The 16,068-nt window shown below is 34.5% G+C and overlaps 1 protein-coding gene and 1 pseudogene across 14 annotated transcripts in view; one reads left to right on the top strand and one right to left on the bottom strand.

Moving 5' to 3' along the window:
• Positions 1-16,068, bottom strand: part of BTRC (beta-transducin repeat containing E3 ubiquitin protein ligase) — a 207,955-nt gene that overhangs the window by 157,408 nt on the left and 34,479 nt on the right. The window lies entirely within an intron of this gene.
• Positions 8,264-9,068, top strand: LOC140511472 (ribonuclease P protein subunit p38-like; annotated as a pseudogene).

Genomic DNA, 16,068 nt, shown 5'->3' with positions numbered 1-16,068 from the left:
GTCAACAGCTTGCTAAAGGAGACCCCCAAAAATGCTGAAGAAAATAACACCTTTAAAAATAGACTAACTCAAATGGCAAAAGAGGGTCAAAAAGCCAATGAGGAAAAGAATGCTTTAAAAAGCAGAATTAGTGAAATGGAAAAGAAGGTTCAAAAGCTCACTGAAGAAAATAGTTCTTTAAAAATTACAATGGAGCAGATGGAAGTTAATAACTTTATGAGAAACCAAGAAATCACAAAACAAAACCAAAAGAATGAAAAAATGGAAGATAAGGTGAAATATCTCATTGGAAAAACAAGTGACCTGGAAAATAGATCCAGGAGGGAAAATTTAAAAATTATGGGACTACCTGAAAGCCATGATCAAAAAAAGAGCCTAAACATCATCTTTCATGAAAATATCAAGGAAAACTGCCGTAATATTCTAGAACCAGAGGGTAAAATACATATTGAAAGAATCCCACCAGTCAACTCCTGAAAGAGATCTGAAAAGAAAAACTCCTAGGAATATTGTAGCTAAATTCCAGAGTTCCCAGGTCAAGAAGAAAAATATTGCAAGCAGCCAGAAAGAAACAATTTGAGTATTATGAAAATACAATCAGGATAACACAAGATCTAGCAGCTTCTACATTAAGAGATCAAAGGGCTTGGAATATGATATTCCAGAAGTCAAAGGAACTAGGGTTAAAACCAAGAATCACTTACCCAGCAAAACTGTGTATAATACTTCAGGGCGGAAAATGGTATTTCAATGAAACAGAGGACTTTCAAGCATTCTTGATGAAAAGACCAGAGCAGAATAGAAAATCTGACTTTCAAACACAAGAACTGAGAGAAGTATGAAAAGGTAAAAAGGAAAGAAAAAATCATAAGGGACTTACTAAAGTTGAACTGTTTACATTCCAATATGGAAAGACAATATCTATTAACTCCTGAAACTTTTCTCAGTATTTGGGTAGTTGGAGGGATTTAATATATATATGTATATATGTATATATACATATACATATACATACATATATACATACACACACACACAGGGCACAGGGTGAGTTGAATAGGAAGGGATGATATCTAAAAAAATAAAATTAAGGTGTGAGAGAGGAATATATTAAGAGGAGAAAGGAAGAAACAGAATGGGGCAAATTATCTCTCAGAAAAGAGGAAAGAAAAAGCTTTTTCAATGTTGGGGAAAAGGAGGAAGGTGAGAGGGAAAAAGTGAAGCTTACTCTCATCACATCTGCTTAAGGAGGGAATAACATGCACACTCAATCTGGTATGAAAATCTATCTTACACTATAGGAAAGTAGGAGAGAAGAGGATAAGTGGGGTAGGGGAATGATAGAAAGGAAGGCAAATGGGAGGAGGAAGTAATAAGAAGTAATCATTTTAGGGGAGGGACAAGGTCTAAAGAGAGAATAGAATAAACAGGGGGCAGGATAGGATGGAGGGAAATATAATTAGTCTTTCACAACATGACTATTATGGAAGTCTTTAGCAAAACTACACATATATAGCCTATATTGAACTGCTTGCCTTCTCAGTGTGGATGAATGGGGAGGGAGGGAGAGAAGTTGGAACTCAAAGTTTAAGGAATGAATACAGAGAATTTTTTTTGCATGTACCTGGGAAATAAGAAATACAGGTAATGGGGTACAGAAATCTATCTTGCCCTACAAGAAAAGAGAGAAGATGGGGATAAGGGAAGGGAGAGGTATGACAGAAGGGAGAGCAGATTGGGGGAAGGGGTAATCAGAATGCCTGGTGTTTTGGGGAGGGAAAGGGGAGAGATGGGGATAAAATTTGGAACTCAAAATCTTGTGAAAATGAATACTGGAAACTAAAAATAAATTAATTAATTAAAAAAAATAAAACAATAAAATCCCCCCCCTCCATATACGCAATATTCCCACAAAACTTGGAAAGAAGGGAAATCTTTTAATACTGAGAAGTAGCCACCAATGCTTATTTAGAATTGTTAAAATTCTAATTTGGCCACCAATAAAAATAAATTTCATTCATTATTGTTTATTAAATGTGTAGTTACTCAAATAATACTCTGAATAAACTGGAATTCTGAATAAACAAGTGCTTTAAAATTCTAATAACTATGTGTAAGCAGTAAATTATTCTTCCTTGAATTTCTGTTGCTCAGTATAGCAAGAGTAACAAAGAACATAATTACATAAGAGAGCCACCCAACTTCCAAAGGAGCCATTCCAGTGAATTGTGTAAATAATAAGCTTTAGAAAACCCTACGCTAATATATGAATCTTGATTTACCAGATATGGAGTAGTTGTGTACCTGTGAGAACAGAACACAGCCTTGAAAGGCCTTCCTAATTACAAATTTACCAAAGAGACTAAAATGACCCAAAGTAAATTAATACATAAACTTTTCTATAATCTTACATCAGTGTGCTTTTTGGTATTCAGCTTCAGGTCTGAAAACAAAAGATTTCAGAAGTCTCTGGCAAAACATAAATACACTATGAAGGATGACCATTTTTGTGATACAATTTCATATTGACATCAGGTTACCATTTCCTTCATATTTGAGAATACCTAGATTTGGGTTGTTTCATTTGTTCAGATACAGTAAAACTGAAAGATATACTGTCAGTTACGGGTTTTGTTATAAGGTATTTTTGTCTTATTTTAGTTTTTTAATGAGCTAAAACAAAAGTCAAATTCTTAAAGACATATCCACTGTTAGCTGACAACTGATTATAATAACATTAAATCTAGGTACTATACTATATGATACTAAATAAAAATAGCTTCAGAATCAACCTCAATTTACAAAATCAGCAACCGTAAACATACAATAGCATAGTTCAAAACTCAGTAACAGTATTTTTGCAATCCACTGCAGAATGACAGTAAAAATGCTTCCTTAATCCAGCTTACAAACACTTCAAAAAAACCTTTCTTAAAGGTTGTCAATTTCTATATTTTTCTAAGAAATCACTGATTTCCAAATGCTTAATTCTAATACAAATACAAAACATAATGGAAATTTATCCACAATACACTTTTCCCCCTATTTAAAAAGTTTTTGCTAGTTAACAAGAGTAGAAAGGTAACGATATCTGGATAGGTTTTGCCTACTATATCTCCTAAACCTTCTCTGAAATGACTTTTCAACTTCTTAGTTGTACTGGAATTTTGCCAAATCCAATACAACCTAAATTCCACTACACTGTATTCCAAGAACTTATACAAATCCTCTGTTGTCCTAGCTGAGACTAGAGTCATTTGGTTATACAAACCAGTAATTTTTGATGTAATGAGACTTTTTTTAACAGGATTCAATCTATACAAAAAAAATTTATAAAATAATCACAATATTCAATGTAAGAAGCTATTGTTTCATGTATTTGGGGAAGAAAAACTACTTTGGAGCCAACAAGGAAGCAAGAAGCAAAAGAAAAATTTTTTTTCCAGTTTACAAAAGGATTTTACAATACATTTTTTCTTCCATGTAGGATTTTTGTGTTCATAGTAGCTACTATAAAACATGAAGTCCAATCTTACCTTAATAATTTACATAGTAAAAAAAAAGTCAGGCTTGGTTGCCATGTAAGGGATCGGAACTCTTGACATTCATTTCCCAGATACACTCATTTCCCAGGCAAAAAGAACCCACATGGCAAATTCCTTTAAGGATACAGAAACAGACTTTCCTATTAGGCTTTGGAAGCATTCTACTCATTGCAGATGAAGTGGAATGGGAGAACGTAGCAGTCTCATCAAGAGGTCATAAGAAATATTAAGAAAACATCTATACCAAGAAATCCTGCTCATTAAAAGTACCCTTAACATCAGATAATTTCAGGCACTACAATGACCCCAACATTTTTTGAAGCTCAATATTACTTTTGTAGCAATTAAATTACTTCACATTCAACATACGTTTATGACTTTGCTCACTAAAACAAATGTAAAAAGTCTATGTAAATAAAGTAAACATTGCACATATTGTAGTCTTCCTTGGTACAGTAGAGTAACAAGGGGAAGATAAGTGGTTCAGTGTGTGTTTGCATACTTGTAAAATGTCAAATGAATGGTAACTAAAAAATATGAAATAAATTTTTATTCCAAAAGAAAAAGTTTCAAGGTTTCCTGATAACCAACAGAAATGAACACTAGCTTTTCCTACTTTGTGAAATTTAGCATGACAGAAAGTTTACTGTCAATTTGCTAGCTTGAAATGTTGTGAGGACCTTTTCTAAGATGATGTGGTTATGGCTGAGGATAGATGAAAAATTCTTATCCTTCTCTCGGGACACTAGTAATGAAATTACATATTCACTACAACATCTAAAATAAACGTTTCTGAAAAAAGCAAAATGTGACAGATAATGAAATCAAGAGTAAAATTTTTTCTTTATATTTTCTTAAAGTAGTCAATTATTTAATCTAGTTTTCCATGTGATAAGTTGTAACCTGTTACTACTTCAAGCACATTGCCTATTTTTAGGCACTAATCTAGAAATCAACACATCCTAATTCTCAATGTAAAACATTTGTACAGGTTTATTACTCTGTTTCTATGTAAAGTAGGAGGTAGGGAGGTTCTGATCTATGCATTAAATTACATCCTTTAAAAATATCTAGAAACATAAGGACTTAAGAATTAGCTTTAACTTTTCCATTTTCTCCATAAATTTTAGTTCATTAATGGAACTGTTGAAATGTTTGTTAGGTATTTAAGTAATCTAATAGTTTAATCTGTCTGACTTTGTTAATGGATGCAAGTCACCTTACTACTACTGGCATTGGTTATAATAAATAACAGACAAGAACAAAAAACACACACATTTATCTATACTGTTCTATTTCTAAATTAATTTTTTTTCTCAAATTGACTTTATCCTCCTCTCTACCTCTCATCTTTTAAAAATAAAAGTGGTTGCCTTTCTCTAACTGAATATGAAAGAAAAAACATAATTGGTCAATATCAAAAGAACTGCTGCCACATAAAAGATCTGGGTATACATAAAGAACCACTTCTGTGTGTTAACAAAATGTATGTACCCATCTCCTTTTCCAAGTAATAAAATATCTGGATATTGAATGAAAATCTTCTTCAAAGATTTACGTTAAAATTAAAATTTTAAAGTCAATTTTTTTTGTCAATAGTATCTCCCTTTGCCTATTTATGTGTACTACATACAACACACGCACATTAAGTATAAAAATTTGCTATTAAAGGGCAAAGGGTAATGGAATTAGTGTGGGCAACTCATGCTCAGGTAGTGTTCAACTATCATCTGCATTTTAAAGAAGCTGAAAATATGCAAATTTAGGTATTGCAATTTTTAGCTAAAATTGTCAATTTGATGGCTATTTATAGGATGTGTCCAGTCTTGCAGAACTTCATTTTCTACCACCTCATATGTAATATAAACTGCTTTTAAACCACATTAATACACTGTTACTGGGATGGTTTTCTCTAACAGTACCAACCAAGAAACAGATCAATACTCTTAATACAGTAAGGACAATTTCATTACCATGAAAATCTGTTCAAGGCAGCCAGATGCTGAACAAAGAGCAATGCTTTCATCAGGTTTATTCCTAACATGTCTCCACTCCTCAGGGATGAATATTTTGGTCTGATGGGCAAGTAGAAGTAGGGAAAAAAATATTGGAATGTAAAATAAGAATAAATAAACTTTACAGTAAAATTTGTAAGACATTCAGTTAAAATTAATTCCTTTTTACCTAAAGAGTATTTATCATTGATCACTGTACAATGTTCCTATGTAATCATAATGCTGCATTACAATGTCATGATATTAGATTTTGATGTTGCTGTTCAACACTTAAACAAAATGATGTCAGGGAGGGGGATGGGAGAGGGCAGGAATGAAAATGAAGTGTTATATGTATCCATGTCCAGAGAGGTACTATGAGAAAGAAATAACACATCAATGTTTTTCTTAAAAGGATTTTCATTAGCAGAGAATGCTTTTAAATCTTTATCTCTTTCTAAATTTGCATCAGAAGAAAAAATTTATTTACTGTAAGTTTATATATGGTGATAACTTTTAGCTTTTCTTTACATTATCATGGTCTGAGAGATAATGAATGCACAATTACTCACTGAAACTTATCACATGGTCTCTTGAGTGGTCTAACTTTCGTCTAAAACTAATCCCTTGTCTTGTCTTACTCTATTTACTTCCAATGGTTTAAAAGTATAATATATCCTTTCAGGACTAGCTTTAATCATTTTCACAACTACGATTGCTATGACAACAGGATGTAGCTATTCTGTGTTGCTTTCACTTTTCCCATTTTAGTTGCCATAACAACACAATCATTCTGGCTTTCTATGATATGTAACAACTTTATTTTAGATCTGTGTTCTCAAGGACACTGGATTCCCCCATAAAGAAGGCAAATAATAAAATTTTATTAGGACTTTAAAAAAAAAAATCATGTGATAGAAATAAAATCTTTTTGGGAAAGAACCCTTTGGCAGGGACTTTCACTCAGCTAAAACTGAAAAACTGATAGCACCTACCAAAGCCAGTAAGATCTACCATTAATACTGGATCCATTTTGTGCATGTTCCCCATAACAATACACTATAACATACATTCTGACTATGAACTATTGGCAAATGTCCATTAAATGTACTTCATAAGTAAATAATCAAGATGTGGTTATCTATAAACCAGATACTTTCCTACAATAATCTAAAGTGATTAATTAGGAATCTTCAGAGTTCATGGTATTTAAGCTCTAAGACAGATCAAATTCCATTAAAAAAAAAACTCCACTGTATTGTCAGGTTATTTGCCGCCACTTTTCCTCCCTCCCCTCCCCCTTCCCATAGGTCCAACTGTATCAGAGGACCATGCCTGGACATTACACTGCTGTTTTTTGGTGGTGAAAGGGTATCACAGTGACTCCATAATAGGTGCCTAGAAAGAATGTATCATGGAACCTGAAGAAACCAACTAGGATTAACCCATACAAATAAATTCCTGTTACCTTGGCCTATGATGGAATATGGAAATTGCTTTATTTTAGACAGGGTCTCCCAAAACTTAAAACTGTACTCAGACTTTTGGGGCACCCTATATAATCCTGTACTGTACTAATATTTATTATGACAGAATTCTACTATAGCTATAAAGGGCTATTTTGATGCAATAATGTAAACTACAGTACTTCAACGCTTTGATCAACTAGCTGATAGTTAAGGACAGATGTTAAAGTGATGCAAACACCTTTAAAATTACAATGTGCATTCTAAAGGGATGTGAAAATCATTTTAAACTTAGGATATTTTTTGACATCATTAGTCTATGCCTTAGTGATACATAAGATGTTCATTTTAATCAAAGCATGAACTTTAGAACTTGCTTAGCACAATACATTAAAAAAATTCTACAAGAATAAAAAAATAAAATGAAATCTGCCACTTTTCTAAATTTCAAGCAAAAAATAAGAATGTATATTTCTTGAGACTGAATAAGATGCTACAAATAGAAGGAAAATATAAAGGAAATTATTGGAACAGCATGTCTTTTTTGGGGACCTCTCTCCATCTCAGAAAGATAAGCAATTATAAGTCAAGATCAATGAAGGAAACTTGAGACAGCAGTGGTTGGAAAAAGGAAAAAACAGTCTCACCAGTGTTTGATAGAGTAAGGGACAGCAGGTTTGCCATCAATCTTTGGTACATATGATTCTAACCAACAGGGAGACAGGACGAAGAAAATGAGACAAGAGAGAAATGGGCTCTGGCTAGCCTGATCCCTGACATCAAAGTCAAGTTGTTTACTTGGGCTTTAATAGTACAAGAGTCCATCCTTTTACAGTGCTACTCTGTAGTTTTCTTGACTTTGGCTCAGCTGATAACTAATCAAATGCTCCCCTTCTTTAGAAAGAATCAGAGCCCTGGAAGAAGAGAATTAAATTATATGCACCAAAAGTCAATATTTAAATGTGTTTATGTGTTAAATGTGTAAAATGACTGAAAGGTTTTATTCCCCTTTTTTGCATATGTGAACTCTGTATAGTAGGAACATAAGAAATCTGATATTCTAAAAAAGGTTTATGTTTACATGTATCTGATATTCCAAAAAAAAGTTCATGCTTGCTTAGCTAGCCTTTCTCTTTCAGGAAGGAGTGGGCCCTGCGCATGCTCACTATCAGGTGACATGGAAGGTGAAGCAGGGCTTGTAGGGAAACTGCTGGAGCTGGAAGAACCCTGAACTTTTTGGTGTCAAGGAACATTTGAGATGTCTGCAGCATCAGGGAAGGGATCGATATGAAAAGCACAATCATTTATTGTAAAGACATCTCTAAATAACCCATACTCTATCAACTGGAAAGAGATGATATGCACTTTATATTACAGACACTGGAAGAAAGATTTAAACATGGATTTCAAAAGATTGAGAATCCAAAGAAGAAGAAAAAAGCCTTTTTTCAAAAATACAAACCAAAGAAAAGAGTACTATTGATAATGATCAAGTACCAAAGAAAAAAGAAACAGAAATTAGCCAGAAAGCACCAGGATGGACTCCTGTACATATCAAGAAACAACTTGCTATTGGAATTAATGAAGTTACCAGTGCTCTAAAATGAAATTCTTTTAGTACTAGTGTGCAAATCTGTCAAACCCGCTATGATGACCTTCCACCTGACTCAGTTGAGTATCAGCAGAGGTGTATGAGCTTGCCAGGTTCCTCCCTTTAGTGACAGCACTGCACTTGTTATTGGTTTAAAGTATGTTCTAGCTATGAGTTTCAAAAAAACACTGAAGCCTTTGTTGACAAACTAAAAGCTATAATTCCCAGGATACCTAGTTTACATGTGCCATGGCTTCAAGACAAAACTAAAGATTCCCTGGAAGATACAGAACATGAAACTTTGGAAATGCAAGGTGCAAGTGTTTTAGAAACATCCTTTGAAGAGTTTACTAAAAATAAGCGAAAACTTGTTGAATGTCAGCAAGATCCTTCTGCTGTAAGTTTATAATACCTAAAAATAAAGAAACTGATTCCAAATCCCAATAAAATAAGGAAGTCACCAAAAAATTGAAAAAAACTACTTTGAAATAACATGTGAAACAACTTGTAAGACATTTTTCATAATTAAAACTAATTTCTAAAAATGGCTCATGTTTACATGTAAAAATGTAAACATGGAAGCCCACTGCGTACATTTTTATGAAATGTTACCATACGATGTAAAGAATTGGTTTTGAAATAATTACTTAGATAGCCTTTGAACTTGCCTAGTTCTTTTTTAGCTGAAAGAAAATCTTCTCATAAAGAAAGTCTGAGCATAGACCAATGTCTGACATCATACACAAGAATAAAGTGCAAATGGATACATGATCTAGGTATAAAGATTGATACTATAAACAAATTAGGGGAGCAAGGAATAGTGTATTTGTCAGATTTATAGAGAATGGAAATTTTTGACCAAACAAGAGATAGAGAACATTATGAAGTGCAAAATGGATAATTTTGATTACATTAAACTGAAAAGTTTTTGCATAAACAAACCCACTGCAACCAAAATTAGGAGGGAAGCAGAAAACTGGGAAAGAATTTTTGCAACTAGTGTCTGTGATAAAGGCCTCATTTCTAAAATATACAGAGAATTGAGTCAAATGTACAAGAATACAAGTCATTCCCCAATTGATAAATGGTCAAAGGATATGAACGGGCAGTTTTCAGAGGAAGAAATTAAAGCTATCTATAGTCATACGAAAAAATGCTCTAAATCTCTACTGATTAGAGAGATGCAAATCAAAACAACGCTGACGTACCACATCACACCTTTCAGATTGGCTAACATGACAAAACAAGATGATGATAAATATTGGAGAAGATGTGGGAGAGTTGGAACACTAATTCATTGCTGGTGGAACTGTGAGCTGATCCAACCATTCTGGAGGGCAATTTGGAACTATGCCCAAAGGGCTACAAAAATGTGCATACCCTTTGACCTAGCAATACCACTTGTAGGACTGTATCCCAAAGGCATCATAAAAATGGGAAAGGGTCCCACATATACAAAAATATTTATAGCAGCTCTCTTTGTGGTGGCTAGGAACTGGAAATCAAGGGGATGCCCATCAATTGGGGAATGCCTGAACAAGTTGTGGTATATGAATGTAATGGAATACTATTATGCTATAAGAAATGATGAACAGGAAGATCTCAGAGAGGGCTGGAATGACTTATATGAACTGATGCTGAGTGAAAGGAGCAGAACCAGGAGAACTTTGTACACAGCAACAACCACAGTGTGCGAGGAATTTTTCTGGTAGACTTAGCCCTTCACAGCACTGCAAGGACCTAAAACATTCCCAATGGACTCTTGAGGCAAAATGCCTTCCATATCCAGAGAAAGAACTATGGAATTATTTCTCATGGTTTCTCCCATTTATTTTAATTCTTCTATGCAACATGACTAAGGTGTAAATATATTTAATAAGAATATATGTGTAGAACCTATATAAGATCACATGCCATCTCAGGGAGGGAGGGGGGAAGGAGTAGAAGGGAGTTAGAAAAAATTTAAGATATATGGAAGTGATTATAGAAAACTGAAAACAAATAAATTAATTAACTAAAAAGAAAGAAAAGGAAAAGTCCAAATCCCAGAATAATGAATATTGATCAAAACAGAACTCTGGAGTCTGAGGAAAAAGAAACAGTTTTATATCTACTAAGTTCTACCCCAGATCCTTAAAGAAAAAAAAAAACTTCATCCAAGTTGAGATGAGATAAAGACAGATATCTTACTCCATTTCCTACTGAATGCTCAATATTAAATAAAGAGTACAATTAACATCTCTACTAATAAGCCTGTGGAACAAATGAAACTTTAGATACTGAAACAAATTTAAAGTGATGGTATACTATGCAACAAAAAGTTAAGTTCATGCTAACCTGATTATATATAGATAATCCATTTTTTCTCTTACAAAATTTCCATTTTCTAAAATACATATGAAATCTTAAAATTCAGAAAAAAGCAAAGGAATTTATTCTATCATGAAATCACTATCATTTTTCCTACATTCTGGACAGATAGAAAACAGTTAACAAGGATTTTCTAAAGTATCAATTAAAGAAGCATGCCATTGTCTATGGCATTTCAAGTGCAACTCTTTGATCCAGCACTGATCCATACTTAATCAAAATTTAAAAAAAGATGAAAACTGTGAAAATTCACCAAGACATGAACCCAATGCTAAAAAACTGCAAAAGAGTACAATTTTCACTTAGCATTTCTTATAAAGATTGACTCAAAATGACAATGTCTTACCCTAAAAAATTGAAGGCTGAGAAGATTGTACCTATATCGTATATATTGCTTTCTACTATTAAGAACTCTTTTGCTAATAAATTTGATCTATTCAGTCAATAAACATTTATTTAGCATCTACTATGGGCCAGGCACTTTTCTGGTAATACAAAGAAAGATGATACAAAGAAGACTGTACCTGCTCTCTCAAGATCTCAATTTAATAGAGGAAACAGGAAGCAAACAACTATGTACAAATTAAGCTATATACAATATAAATTAGAAATATTCAGCGGAGAGAAGGTACTAAAAATACAGGGAAACAGTAAAGTCTTCCTGTAGACTGTAGCTGGGACTTGAGTGAAACCAGGAGGTATAGAAGAGAGAAAATTCCAGTCATAGGGGACAACCAGCGAAAATGCCTGGAAGAGGGAGTGCATTGCGGCAAGGAAAAATCAAGGAAGCCAATGTCACTGGTTTTTAGAGGTGAGGAGTGAGAGAGCGGCAGAATGCAAGGTTTAAGAAGCCTAGAAAGGTGGATGGAAGGGGAGAGGCAGTTTATAAAGAGCTTTAGGTGGTCATTGGAGTTTATTGAGTAGGGGGTTTGGGGATGTGTGTGACATGGTCAGACCTGGGCTTTAGGAAAATTACTTTGGCAGTGAAGTAGCGCATAGAATGGATGCAGGGAGACGAACCAACAGGCTATTGCAGTAGTATAGGCATCAAAGGGCCTTGCATCAAGGTCGTGGCAGAGGAAAAAGGGGTTACATATGAGAGAGGTTACGAAGATAAAACTGACAAATCTTGTCAACAGACTGGCTTTGGGGAGAGAGAGTGAGGTGTCAAGGATGATACCTATGTTGCAAGCCTGTGTGACTAGGAGGATGACAGTATTCTTGACAATAATAGGGAACTTGGGATAAAGGGAGAGTATCTTGGAAAAAGATAAGTTCAATTCTGGACATGATGAATTTAAGATGTCTCCAAGACATCCAAATCAAGATGTTTAAAAGGCAGCTGGAGATATGAGACTGCAAGTCAGCAGAGAGGTTAGGTCTGGATAGATTGGAGAATCATCAGCACAGAGATAACTGAATCTATGGAAGCTGATATGGAAGCTGATAAAATCACTAAGTGAAATATTATGGAGAAAAAAGAAAAACAAGCCCAGGGAAGAACTCAAAAGACACCCAGAGTGAGTGAGAATGACATAGATGAAGACCCAGCAAAAGAGATTGAGGAGAGAGGTCAGATAGGTAGGAGAACCAGGAGAGGGTGGTGTCCCAAAAACCTAAAGAAGAGAGAATAAAAAGGAGAAGAGGGTGAGTGATAGTCTCAAAGGCTACAGAGAGGTAAAGAAGCATAAGGACTGAGAAAAGACTATTAGAGTTGGCATTTAAGAGATCATTTGTATCTTTATTGAGAGCAGTTTCATTTGGGGGATGAGGTTGGAAACTAGACTGTAGAAAGTTAAGAAGAAAGTGAAAAGAGGAAATAAAGACATCTATTGCAAATAGCCTTTCCAAGTAGTTTAGCCAGGAAAGAGAAGAAAAATATGAAAAAACATCTACAAAGGAGGGCTAGGTCAAGCGATGGTTTTTTAAAGATGGGAAGGAAGTAGGGAAGCTGCTAGTAGACACGGAGAGAGAGAAAATAAGTGAGACAGTATTGCTGACAAATAATAACTCTATTAAAGAAGACAGAATAGAGTGAAATAACTTGTGCAAATACCAGGGTTTCTTTGGCAAAGGGAAGAGTTAATTCACGTGATGTAGGGAAACAGTGACAGAAGGCAACTGTGAGAAGTTGAGTAGGAAGGGAAAAGAGGAAATTCTCTATGAATGACCTCAATTTTATTAGTAAAATATAAGGCAAGGTTCTGAGCTGGGGGGGAAGGGGGATCACAGGATGTTTGAGGAGAAATGAAAAGATTTGGGAAAGCTGAAGCAATGAATAAGAAAGTGAGTCAATTAAGGAGGTGCAAAAGGATTGTCTTCTTGGAGTGAGGGCAGAGTTGAGATTAGGTAACGTAAATTTATAATGGATCCAGTCAGCACAATTTTGTTATTTCATCTAGCTTCATTCAGTAGCATCTGAGTTGGAACTAAGGCAGCATATGGTGGGTGTAATCCAGGGCTGAAGAAATAGAATTCAAGATAAGAGGGCAGTGTAGAGTTGAAATGGTTCACTAAGGGATCAAGATGGGAAAGGGAGGAGAAAGTAGGCAGTACTTCAGTGATGGCCAGAGGAAGAACTAAGGGATCAACTGGAGGTCATGGTGAAGACAAAGAACAGGATTTGAGGTGAATGCAGAAATGCAATGATAACAGATAGTCATCAGATGAAGGAATTTCATTGTTCATAAATATGGAAGGTGGACCATTTGTGGGTAAAGTCAAGATCAAGAGTATGAACAATTTTTGTGCGTAGCTGAGGTGAGGTGAAGGAGTAGGTCATGAGAAATGAGCAAACTGAAGAACTGGGAAGTAAGAGAATTTGAGAGGGTATCAATATGTATGCTAAAGTCCCTTGGTATGAGGAGAAAAAGACTGTGATTATGACTAATGTGAAAATATGTTTAATGTGAATGTATAAATAGGGACTATATCAGATTGCACATTGCCTTGGGGATTGGGGAGAGGGGGAATTTAAAACTCAAAATCTTATAGAAGTGAATGCTAAAAACTAAAAATAAATTAACTACATAAGAAAAATAAATAAACATGGGGAAAAGAAAAAGACTGTGAGCCAGGCACTGAAATAATTGAGGCAAGAAAGGGAACATACTGGAAACTGGTAAACAACAGTTAGCAAAATTTTTATTAGGTAGTAGATATGGATGAGTGAACCTCAAAGGAGGAAAGGTCACTAGGTAAAGGAGAGGGAGGATCTAGAAGTAGCTATAGGGAGCAAGGAGTGCTCAACCAGTGAGTTAGGAGAAATGAGGGAAAGTGCAACCAGTGCTGGAAAGAGTAAACAGGCATATTATGTCATCAAGAGGGGGCCAGGTCTCAGTGAGAGTCAGAAGATTAAAGGAGTGGAAAAGGAAAAGATTTAAGAGGAAAGCAGGTTTGTTATCTGTCTAGTGTATAAACATGTATACCAGAGAGCACCAATGGAAGGGATGGGTAGCTTTTCAGGGCAGTATTAAAAGAATAGGTACTAGGGGGTGGAAAATGAAGTTTATGTAATAACAACTAGAGGTTCAGGCTCAGTGTAGTGGGCAAAGGATAACCCAGTGACTTTGTTAATCACTGCCAAATAACTATAGAAAGATTATTAGTATTACTAAAGATTTAGCCTCAGGATGGTGTTCTCTCAGAATGTTAGGCAGGCAGCAGGAGCAAGAAGGAATGTCTCTGTACTCTGCAGGTAGGAAGGGTCCCCTGCAATTGGGAAGAGACCTAACATAATGTTCAATACCAAAGAAAGAAGAAATTATCAATTTGTTTCAAAGTAATAAGTCTAAAGAAAGTAGTCACTTCTCTCGCTTGAGCATATTTATTTTTAAGAACTCTGTTATCTTTTTTCTCCAAACCCAATCTAATTTTTAAAGCATTTCAAATTACAGAACACAGTTTTTGGTTTTTTTTCCAAACCTAATACAAGCTCTCAAGGCTTGCAATATTTGAAGCACAGTTGGAACCATGGTTATAATATAGGATAAATAGCAACCTTTTACTATGCAAGTTGTTTAAAAAAAATCAAACACAATAAGAAACACTAATTAATAAAATGAAGGCTTGGGAATTTTTTTAGGGCAAAACTCTTACTAAAACTAGCATTCAACTTTCAAAACTATAACCCAAAAATACCATGTACAGATCAAAGTTTATATCAGTCATTTCAATTTACATTTTTCCATTAAAAAAACTAACAAAGCACATGAAATTATGACCAAAGGCTATTTGTAGAATTTTAAAATCCAACTGTTTTTACTGCTATATCTAGTTAAACAGTGTTAAGTGGATGTAGAAGAGAAGGAAAAGGGAAGAGAAAGTATGAAAAAAGAATCAATGCTTTTCAATTCCTAACCTTTACCCAAACCAAAGATTCTCAAAGTGTGATCTTCCAACTAGCTAGTGGTCTTCAAGAATCTTCCAGATAGGTCCCAGAGTTGCCCTATTATAGGATCCTCTTTATAATGAAATCTGTATTTTGGTTTCCATCAAGATTTAATTTTGAGGCAATATGGTATAGGCCTCATCACCAAGTGATACATTTTTTTAGTCAAAGCTATTTAAGAACACTGTCTACCAAAGGACAAAAGTATAGTGTGATGTAATATGCAAGAATAGAGCGAACACCCAACATCCAAGAAACCATGAACCTTTTAAGTAATATGATAGATAATAATGGCTCTGCTTCTAGCTATGTGATCTTGAGCAAATCAACCTACATCTCTGAGTCATAGTTTACTGATCTCTAAAGTTAAGCAGATGGATTAACAAATCCTTTCCAGCTATGTCCTTCTATAATTCTTTTTAAAAAATATATAATTAATTTATTTTTAGTTTTCAATATTCACTTTCATAAGTTATTGAGTTTAAAATTTTCTCCCCCTTGCTCTCCTTCTCCCTACCAAGAGGGTATACAATCTGATATGGACTCTACTTACATATTCATATTAAACATATTTTCACATTAGTCATAGATGTAAAGAAAAATTAGAACTATTGGGAGGAACCACAAGAAAGAAACAAAACAAAACAAGAGAAAAGGAGAGCAAACAGTATGCTTCCATCTGTATTCAGACTCCAAAGTTCCTTCTCTGGAT

The sequence above is a fragment of the Notamacropus eugenii genome, chromosome 1, assembly GCF_028372415.1.
Source record: "Notamacropus eugenii isolate mMacEug1 chromosome 1, mMacEug1.pri_v2, whole genome shotgun sequence".
Classification (NCBI taxonomy): Eukaryota; Metazoa; Chordata; class Mammalia; order Diprotodontia; family Macropodidae; genus Notamacropus; species Notamacropus eugenii.
Note: the sequence above shows the minus strand (reverse complement) of the source record. Positions and strands in the feature narration are given on the sequence as shown.